This window comes from Rhincodon typus, chromosome 2 (genome assembly GCF_021869965.1).
Source record: "Rhincodon typus isolate 14 chromosome 2, sRhiTyp1.1, whole genome shotgun sequence".
Taxonomy (NCBI): Eukaryota; Metazoa; Chordata; class Chondrichthyes; order Orectolobiformes; family Rhincodontidae; genus Rhincodon; species Rhincodon typus.
The window spans coordinates 100499434-100511183 of NC_063333.1; positions in this window are offsets into that span (position 1 = coordinate 100499434).

The window sequence follows — 11750 nt, forward strand, 5'->3', positions numbered from 1 at the left end:
CATTGGCATCTCAATGATGTAGAAGTTAACGGCAATGATTTAAAAGGAGGTTTTTGCTGGCCAACACCGAGCCATCATTCAACAACTTCCAAGGATCTGTGGGAGGAAGAGAAAATTGTCTCATCATATGTCAAGCATATACGACAGCAAACTCTGCTGAAAGCAAGAAAAAAGTTGAATGATTGAGTTGGGTCAGGGATGGAACAGGGTCAAACTGCAGCAAGTACTCCTATTTAGACGCAATGTGTTGGCCAGCACGATACCATCAGCAAGTAAGTGCACATGCTACAACCAGGCCCATGGTGGAGCAGATGATAGGGATCCTGAAAGTGCAGTTCTGCTGCTTACACCAGCCTGGGTAGCCCTCCAGTATATTCCAGACAGAGTGTGGGCATCAATCTGGCATACTATGCTCTGAACAATTGGAACAGGCAACAAGGCAATGTACTGATTACTGAGGAACTGGTAAAATGGGAGCAGTCTTCCGAGAGAGGAGGATGAGGAAATTGAGGATAAGGAAGTTCACCTTGTTTGGGATAGAATCAGCTTCATCAGTCATTACAAGTCAGACAGAACTCAGTGACACTCACATCCAAAGAACGAGAGCTCAGGGGGCAGTAGAGTGTCGTGTTAAATAGTTATTGATCAAAATGCCAGCATTTGGTTTACATTGTGGGGGAAATCCGCAGCCTTTACTCAATTTGTTTGTGTCTGTTTTTACTGGCTGTAAATTAAAGCTCATGCTTGTATTTGTCTGATTACCTGCATTTGATATTCCTGGACTTGACAATGTCAAGTGGTGGATCTCCAGTGGGGAATGGGGACAGGGTAGTGAAGACAAGGTGTAGAGCTGGATGAACACAGCAGGCCACGCAGCACCAGAGGAGCAGGAAAGCTGACGTTTCAGGTCTGGACCCTTCTTCAGTAAAGAAAAAGAATAAGAAGAGTCCAGACCCGAAACGTTAGCTTTCCTGTTCCTCTGATGCTGCTTGGCCTGCTGTGTTCATTCAACTCTACACCTTGTTATCTCAGATTCTCCAGCATCTGCAGTTCCCACTATCTCAGTGTAGTGATGTTGTGGTTGATTGGCTCACCGAGCAGGTTTGTTGTTCCGCAGACATTTCATTACCGTGCTGGGTAACATCGTCAGTGCAGCCTCCGATGAAGTGCCAGTGTGTTTTCTGCCTGTTATTTAAACTCTGGTGTCTGTTGAGCTCACTTCTGGTTTTCATCGGCAAACACATAGAGCTAGACCCTATATATACTCCACTGCAAACGAAAACCGGAAGTGAGCTCAACAGACACCAGAGTTTAAATAACAGGCAGAAAACACACTGGCGCTTCATCGGAGGCTGCACTGACGATGTTACCCAGCACGGTAATGAAATGTATGCGGAACAACAAACCTGCTCGGTGAGCCAATCAACCACAACGTCCACAACCCGAGCTACAAATCTACTCTAAAACCTTAGAGGGTAGTGATGATTTAAAGGGGTCTGAGATGGGATGTAGACAAGAACAGGTAAAGTGTGTGGCCTGGTGGTTGAACAGGGACTAGGATGAGAGAATGTGGTTGTATGTGTGAGGGAGTGATGTACAATAAGAGGCATGGTTTTGTGGCTGCTGTACCATTACATTGCCAATGAGGGGTAACACCAGACTGCCAATGCTGGTCTGGGTACACCATCGCCTTTTAAAGGTAGAAGTATAGAAACATTGAAAACAGCCAGGAATGGGACATTTAGCCCTTCGAGCCTGATCCTGGCTGGTATCCAACTCAGGACCCCATTCCTGCTTTTGCCCCACCTCCTTTGATCCCGTTAGCCCTCAGGACTCTTATCTCTAACACGCCCTTGAAAACATTCAATGTTTTGGCCTCAACTGCTTTCTGTGGCAAAGAATTCCACACATTTACCATTCTCTAGGTAAAGAAAGAGTCTTTTAGTTATATAAAAGGTAGAGGAAGGCAAGCGTACACATTCGACCACTGGAAATGAGGCTGGAGAAGTAGCAATTGGGAAAAAATAAATGGCAGAGGAACTGAATAGGTACTTTACATCAGTATTCACAATGGAAGATACCAGCAGCATACCAGAACTTCAGGAGAGTCAGAGGTGAATATAGTGCCCATCGCTAAGGAAAAGGTTCTGGGGAAACTGAACAGTCTCAAGGTGGATAAAGGAGATAGTGGAGCAGATTGTAGGGACACTGGTGGTAATCTTTCAAGAATTACTGGAGTCAGGGAGGATGCCAGAGGACTAAAAAAGAGGTTAATATAACACACCTGTTTAAGAAGGAAGGGAGGGAGAAGACAGGAAATTATAGGTCAGATAGCCTACCCTCAGTCATTGGTAAGATTTTAGAGTCCATTGTTAAGAGTGAGATTGCAGAGTACTTGGAAATGAAAGGTAAAATTGGGCTGAGTCAGCATATCTTTGTCAAAGGGAGGTCAAGCTGACAAATCTGTTAGAATTCTTTGAGGAGGTAATGAGCAAGTAAGACAAAGGAGAACCAACGGACATGATCCATCTGGATTTTCAGAAGGCCTTTGACGAGGTGCCACACAGGAAGCCGCTAAATAAGAGAAGAGTCCATTGTGTTAGAGGCAAGGTATTGGCATAGATAGAGGATTGGCTGACTGGCAGAAGGCAGAGAGTAGGGACAAAAGGGTCTTTTTCAGGATGGCAGCCAGTGACTAGTGGGGTTCTGCAGGTGTCAGTTTTGGGACCACAACTATTTACGTTATACATTAACGATCTGAACGAAGAAGCCAAGGGCATTGTTGCTAAGTTGTAGATGACACAAAGACAGGTGGTGGGATAGATAGTTTTGAAGTAGAGGGAAGCTGCTGAAAGACTTGGACAGGCTAGGAGAATGGCAAAGAAGTTGCAGATAGAATACAATATGGGAAAATGTGAGTGTATGCACTTTGGTAGGAAGAATAGAGGCATTGAGTATTTTCTAAGTCGGGAAAGGCTTCGGAAATCTGAAGTACAAAGGGACTTGGGAGTCCTAGTTCATGAATTTCTTGAGAATAAAATACAGGTTCCTTTGGCAGTTAGGAAGGCAAATGCAATGTTAGCATTTATTTCAAGATGGCTAGAATACTAGCGCAGAGACCATTTGGAATATTACGAGCAGTTTTGGGCTGCATATCAAAGGAAGGATATGTTGTTATTGGAGAGGGTCCAGAGGAGGTTTCCAAGAATGATCTCAGGGATGAAAGGCTTGTCATATGAGGAGTAATTGAGGACTCTGGGTCTGCACTCAATGGAGTTTAGAACAATGAGAGGGGATGTGAAACTTAAAGAATACTGACAGGCTTGGATAGAGTGGAGGTAGAGAAGATGTTTCCACTAGTAGGACAGACTACAACCCCTCAGAGTGAAGGGACAACCTTTTAGAACTGAAATGAGGAGGAATTTCTTCAGCTAGAGGGTGGTTAATCTGTGGAACTCATTGCTGGAGAGGGCTATGGAGGCCAAGTCATTGAATGTATTTAAGTCAGAGATAGATAAATTCTTGATTGGCAAGAGGATCAAGGGTTACGGGGAGAAGACAGGAGATTGGGGTTGAGGAACATATCAACCATGATCGAATGGCAGAGCAGACACGATGGCCCGAATGGATTAAGTCAGCTCCTATACCTTGTGGTCACTGTCTTCTGACTGTTCTGATTGTCTTCATTAATCATTTTCTCTTCAGATGGAATGGGCGCCAATGACACTAGTCTTCCAAAGCATATCTGCTGAGTGGCAGCTTGTTTTTAGAATGACAACTGTTAAGATGGGGCTAGAATCAAAATGCCTTGGAGCTGGAAGATGTAATTAATGAGGCATATTTGGTCAAATACAGCGAGCAATTATGCTAAGGCTCCTGAAAAGAAACAAAACAGTGCAAATTTCTCCAATCTCTCTACTTAGTCAAAGTTCTTCATCTGGAACCATTCTCTTGAATCATTTTTGCACTCTCTCCAAAGCCTCCATATTTTTTCCAAAGGATATAAGACTTCTGTTGAGGCCAAACCATAGATTTATACAAGTTTCACAAAACTTGCTTGCTTTTGCACTCTCGGTAGCTTACATTCTGTGCATTTATTAACCACTCTCTTAACCATTCCTTCCACTTTCAATGATTTATACAAATATGCATATGTGTCTTTGCTTCTGTGGCTTTTTTAGAATTGGGTTTCTTACTGTATATTCTATCTCACAGTCTTCCTCTCAATATGAATCACTCCACTGCATTAAATTTCATCTGCCACTTGTCCACCCTTTCCACTAGCCTGCCTATGGTTTTATACTCTCCTCCTTATTGCTCACAATGCTTCCAAACTTTGTATCATTCATAAATTTTGAATTTGTACCTTGCACAAAGGGGTAGGTCATTAAAATTCATCACGAAGTACAAAGGTTCCAGCACCAGTTCCTGGGAATCTCCACAACAATCCTTCCTCCAGCCTGAATAACACGCATTAACCAGTACTCGCTGATTACTGTCACTCAGCCAATTTTTCATTTGTGTGACTATTGTCCCTTTTATTTAATGAGCTATAACTTTGATCACAAATTCATTGTCTAAATCTGTATCGAATGCCTTTTGGAAGTCGATGTACACTACATCTACATCATCAATTGTCAATAACTCATTCTGTTACCTCATCAAAAAACACCATAACTTCAGGTAAACACAAATTTCACCTTTAAAAAATATCATGGTGGTTTTCCTTAATTAACACACGTTTGCCCAAATGACTTCACTTTTGTTCCAAATTTTCATTTCTAGAGGCTCCCCTACCACTGAGGTTGAACTAACTGGTTATTGTTACTTTAGTTTTTGAACATGAAGATAACATTATTATATCAATTCTCCAAACCTCTTGCACCAACCCTGAGTCTAAGGACTGGCACACATCAATCAAACATGACAAGCACATCACCCAAAAACATTACACAAAGCTCATCAACAAATTTCTCTTTCTTCTGTTTGATAAGTTGGTCCATAATCAGAGGCAGCAGCACCTAATTGGCTGGAGCAGGCATGGATACCGGCTTTCAGTCAGATGAAGGAGACAGCATTAGCAACATTAATGCGGTCATGACTGACACTGTGGCCAGCAGTGAGGCTTAATCTATAAAGCATGTTGGTATGTTCCTACCTCATTCACCATCTCAAGTCTCACTTTGCCCTGATCCTACAACTTGTTCTGCTTTCCAAGCTTAGGATAGTGTTAGCAGGCACAATTAGGCTTTGCCCCCTGGACTCCTATTCCTCTATCCTTTCTCCTTTCAGTTATTGCAAAACAGCCAACTGGTCAAGAACTGAAGCAGGAGCTTGAAGCATAAGAGGTACAAAAGATGGACAATGTTATATCCGAAGGTTCTGTCTCAGATACTTGTACTGTGCATGCGGTAGAGAATGGTATAGAGACAGGATCTGCACATAGCGAGTCATTGATTGTGAATTGCTTGCTGCAAGGGCAAGGGAAAGATTGGAATGTGTGCCAATTCCCTTTGGATGAGGTTGCAAATGTGTTTGGCTGCAAGGGACTCTGTGAGACATTTGATGGGTTAATATACGGAGAAATGTTGGTAGGAATATGCAGAGAAAAAGAAATTATGCATGACAGGTGGGCTAAGAAACCTGCTGTCACTGTCTAGAAGCAGGGAGATGTCTAGATCTAACTTGGTACCCATCTTTTCCACTGTGGAACTAGTGAATAAGTCTATGAGAACACGTCCAAGCTTCCATGATGCTGGTAATCTACCTCTCCCTTTCCATAGCAACAAAAGACTTCTAATGTCTGGGTGCAGTCGCGGAAGCTCAGACTAAAATCGTGTGACCCATATTTATTGCCATCCAAACTTAGGTCAGTGGGATTCAGACTCAGGCTGCTGAATAATCCAGGCAGTGGAATTGCTTCAATGGAGTTTTAGAATAATTAGAGCACAGAAGGAAGCTATTTGACCTGCTGGATCATGGTCAGCTCTTTATAAGTACAACTTAGCTTATCCTACTCTGCCACCCTTTTCCCCTATTTAGCAACTTCCTTTCCCTTCATGTGCTTACCCAGTTCCCTTTGGACAGTAATGACTGAATTTGCCTCCATTTCAAATTCACCGTCCTTTCAGATCTACTACGTGCTGTGTCAAAGTTTTGACTGACATCACCTATGGTAACTTTGGTCTTCAATGTGTACCTTCCAGTTCTCAATTATTCAACAATTCCATTTAAAAAAATGATAAAGTAGCCTATTAATTAATTGACTTCCCATCCACTGTTGATGTCCATGCTTTAGACACTTTGACCAGTTTTTATGTAAACTCATTTTACTTGCGTAATATACTTGGGAGACAAACACGTCAGAGGATCAGAATTGCAATTCCAAGTAATCTTCACAAAATAGTTCACAAAATACATTAAAGACGCAAAAAGGACCATATGGCCAAATATTGTCTTAAATCCTGCTCTTTCATGATAAAACTCCTGATTCTTAAATTAGTTACTCTGCCAACTGCAACGGTAAGATTTTTTTCGCAGTTCTTACCTGAAATGCTACTGGCTACTAGACTAGGAGGAGGTACTACTCATGCAGTTAAACATGGCCAGGCTGTGTAGTCAGCTCTGATGAACTTGGCAAAGGTTGCTCTCGCATGTGGTCGTCTTTTCTCTTTCTCTCCAGGTGGTCAAAATTCCACTGCTGTGTCAGGTCAAGTCTTCTCTAAGGGAATGGCTACCAGGTGCCCTTTCTTATCCCTCCCTGCTGCATCCTCCCAGAATGTTCTCTGCCTCTCTGCCTCTCTAATCTAGGTCAAGATCATGGCATCCAATGGGATCCCCAATTCTATGTATGGAAGATGTTCGGATGTGTCAAGGGCACGTTCCCCTCTCCATACAGTGTCATGACAGGAATCTGGAACTTCAGTGATTCTGCTTATCAAACTCCAATGTTTTCATTCAAACTCTTTGTTTTCCAGGGCAACTCCAGGCTTGTCTTTACCTGCCTTTGTCTTGTGTGAATGCTTTGTCCTTGACCTGTCCTGAAAGTCCCAGCAGCCTGGCTCAAAGGTTGTCCATTCCGGTTTCAGGCTGTTTAGGCTGTGGACTATCTGGACACCCTACCTTAAACTTTCCCACCCTCCACCACTGGTGCACAGTGACAATTATGTATATCATCTACAGCAAACACTACTGCAATGCATTAAGGATCCTTTATCAACACCTTGCAAACTGTACCACATAGGAGATTATGGCATAATAACCTGTTCCTTTTGCTGTGAACAGTTTGTGGTCTACAGCTAATTATTTGTCTTTTTACTTATATAAGTAAAATGCAGTAAAAGATTAGAATAGTTACTGATTATAAAAAAGTTCAATTACATGATTCAATCCATTCTACATTGTAATAAGATCACACTTTAGCATAAATAGTACATCACGATGCTATTATCATCTTTCTCCCCATGATTTATGAGAACTTCCAAAACCAACTTGAAAAGCCAAAGGTCTCAAAATTCTGTTCACACGCTGCTACAGAATTAATTTGGAGCTGAGAATTCTCAAAGATGTCACAGGAAATCATTATCAAGCTTTGTTCAGGTTTTTTATCACCAACAATGTCCTGGAATCCGTAAAGTTGAAAACAGTTTTTTGTGATACTAAATCAGTATTTCAACAACAGTAGATGTGAATAACCAGACTTTCTGGCATTTTCCCTGCAACTTTAAAACTTCCATTTGTATTAAACTATAAATGTAAAAACTAGTACACTTTGGTCACAAAATTGGGGTCTAGAAACCATAATTTAGATGCACAGGTGGTGTTTTGTACCAAAATGGCATCTGTGTCAAGGGTGTACACTTCTGGCAATCTTGATAAGGAGTTATTGGGAATGTGCTGGAAATATGTAGGGTAAGTAGATTATAGTATTCAGTGTGGAAATTTTTTTTTGTCATAATGCAGAAATTTATCATTCCAGAGATATAAAATTAACTTTCCAGGATAGTCAGAATGCTCATGAGTAAATATAATGTTACTATGTCATTAAAATCTACAATTACAACAAGCTTCGTTATTTCAAAAGGATTTTACAGTGAGATCCACAATCTAAGAGTGGAGTTCTTCTCAGTTGTAATGTTACCCATTGATTGCAGTCTGAGCATGCTTCAACATTCTACTCTTTAGAAAACTGTAGTATATTATATTCTATTAAGGTCAATAAAACGCACTGGTGTTGTGTCAAGAGCCATAGAATCATATAGCACGGATACAGACACTTCAGCTCAACCACTCCATGTCGAACATAATTCCAAACTAAACTTAATCCCAGCTGCCCTGCTCCTGACCCATATCCCTCAAACTTTTCCTATTCATGTACTTATCCAAAATGTCTTTTAAATGTTGTAATTGTACCCGCATCCACCACTTGATCCATTGTCTGTGAATGTACATTTTGTGTGTTTAGGTGATGTGCCATATCATCTCAGGTCAAAATAAACAAATACTGGAAGATTTGTTTTATGTCCCATGTTAATATAAACTCAGGCTAACAAACGTGAAGGTGCTTTGAGATAAAAAGCTTTTACTCAAAGGTACAATTTAGTGTTTTAAATTAACTTAGTTTTGTAACTAATTTACCTTTGAATTAGGTTCTTAAATCAATTTTATATAATGAATTCTCAAGACAGTGTAAAATGCATCATGCACGCTGTTTAGTAACAATGTACAGTGTTAAAGTTTGAATTTTGATATGGTGTCATCTATCTCTGATTCTTGATAATGTGACTCTTATCTCTGATTCTTGGTAATGTGATTTCTATCTCTATGGAGAATAAAGAATGTGAATTTTATTTAACCTGTTTAGTCAACAATATCTTTTGTGAAGTCAAACATGAACCTTTCCTTAACTAAAGCATACTGATAGATTTTGGAATTTTTAGATTTCTTCAATGTCTCATTAAGCATTTAGAATAACATTAATAAGTAGGATGTAACACTACATTTTCTCTAAACAGACTGAAATTATTTGGGTGATGGCCCTTATTTTTGCTTTTCAGGTTTTGGACATTCTACTAATAGAGAAAAGCTGTGAGGAAAAAAATGTTCCTAGAAGTGACTGATATCATAGGGAACCAGTCAGGAAATAGTGGGAAGTGGTAACAGCAAAATGATTATCACTCTGAAGAAACCAATCATAAATTGGGCACAAACTGCTAATCAAATTCAAGATTTATCATGTACTGGTAAACCATTCAGAGTTGAGGTCTCTACTGATCAAGCCCATGGTTAATGGGTAGAAAGAGTCAACAAGCAGTATCCTTTAGAGGTTGGGTCTGCAGAAAGAGAGAAGCTAAAATAACAAGTGAACTGAACAGAATAAAACATGTGCCTAGTCAGCCAAAAGTCATAAGCTGGTGCATCAATGTGGACTGACCTATATACTGTCTTTATTGAGTGTCATTCTTTTGTACTTATTGTGATTATTTTCATAAATTCTGTGAAACAGGCAAAAACATATTTGTACCTAGAGTTAACATTTCAGGTCCAGTGATCCTTCTTCACTTCTGAAAAAGGGTCACTGGACTTGAAATGTTAAGTCTGATTTCTCTTCAGAGACACTGCCAGACCTGCTGAGTTTATCCAGCAATTTCTGTATTTGTTTCTGATTTCCAGCATTCGCAGTTCTTTGTTTTTTTTGTACCTGCAGTACCTAACCCTAACCCTATCGCAGTGGTCTTGTATTTTTTCTACAAGAGACTAGAGAACTTCCAGAAAGGTTCAGTCAAACTTAGTCTATAATTGTAATTGACTTAAGTCTTACAATTAAAGTTAAATTGAACAATGTAGATCTTATAAAGTAAGCAGTGGTGCTACTGAGCCACTCTTGGTGATGACATTGAAGACCCTAACCAAAGTACATTCTGTGCACATGTCACTCTTCTAATGCTTCCTCCAGCTAGTATTCAACATAGAGGAGTACTGATTCATCAGCTGCTGGGGAGGGGTGGGTTGTACAGTAGGTAGAAACGAGCAGATTTCCTTGCTGATATTTGACTTGATAACACATGCCAATTTTGAGGAAATCCAGCCCAGCTCTATTGTCACTGCTTGTTCTGCTCCGCCAGTGTGGGGCAGAAATGATGATGTGGTGACTGAGACATTGTCTGGAAGGTATGGTCCTGTGATTACGACTATGGTCAGGCTGCTACTTGACAGTTCTCCCCATTTTGCCACAAATGTTAGTAAAAAGATCTTTGCAGGATTGATAGGGCTGTGTGTACTGGTTTCATTTCTAGTGCCTAAGTTGGTACAGGATGGTCATGAGGTCATTTCAGAGAGCATTTAAAAATTAACCGTTTTACTGTGTGTCTGGAATCACATGTACAACAGATCAGATAAGTATGGTAGATTTCCTTCCTTAAAGTACTCTTGTGAATCAGATTTTTATTTATAACAATCAACAATATTCTCATGCCTACAATTAATGAGACTGGCTTTTAATTCCAGGTTTATTAATTGAATTAGAATTGTACCAGTTACCATAACGGGATTTTAACCTTTGTCACCAGAACATTAGCTTGAGGCTCTGGATTGCTAGTCTAGTGACATTGTCACTACTCCACCATGCCTCTCATATGCCTCTGCAAATATATTGGTGAAGTGCCTTCTTGAACCATGGTAGTCCGTATAGTGTTACTGTACCAGTCGTTCTGTCAATACAGGAGTTTCAGGATTTAGTGGCAGTGATTAAACTCCAAAATATTTCCAAGTCAGGATGGTATGTGACTTGGGAGTACTTGCAGCTGGTAGTGTTCCCACTGACATGCTATCCTCATTCGCCTGGGTGATAGAGTTGCAAGTTTGAAAGATACTGATGAAGGAGCTGTGATGAATTGCTGCAGTGCATGCAGTGTGCAAATTGTAGTGGCAGTGATAATTAAGGTAGCAAATGGGATGCTAATCAAATTGCTTCATCCTCGGTAATGGTGAGCTTCTTGAGTTTTATTGGGTGGATAAGACATAGAATTAGAACAGTTTTTATTAGAATTAGAATAGCCTTTATTATCATGTGCACTTGAATAAGATGCAGTGAAAAGTTTGTAATGTCGACTCTTGGCGCCATCTTAGGTACAGGGTACCTAGGTACATATATGTTAAGTGTTGCTACAGAATTGAAATAGTTGAAAAAAAAGACTAGCATGGGAATACAGAGTTTAAAAAGTCCAGAATGGTAATAAAATGTGTCTTTAAAGTCCTCAAGTTATAGTCCTTTTCCACTGAGTCCATGAGTACTGGGCTACAGAACACAAGGCCTTGCTGCCTCTACATGTTGGCCTCTGTCCCAGACTCACCTCCAGGACTCATCTCCATTGCCAGCCCATACTCGCTCTGCTCCTGCTCCAGCTCCAGCCGCAGCTTGCTTCTGGGACTTGACCCCTCCAGGTATGATTCGTCTCCTGTGCCGGGGTGGTCTTGGACTCCATTCTCCATTCCCTCCAGGTAGGGTACTTTAAGAAGTTAAAAGTTGCTGGTGGAGGCAGGGGGAGAAAAAACTGCAGCAAGAGGAGAAAAAAGAAAAAGGAAAAGGAGTAGGCGAGCAGAGGAGCTCTGGATGGAGCGTCTCTCTCTGGGGCCTTCTTAGCTGGAAGACACCAACATAGTTGGGCAAATTCACATTGTCAGGTAGATTACAGTGATATAGCTGCACTTAAGTAGGTTGGCTAGATATGAGGTTAGTTCAGGATGTGAAC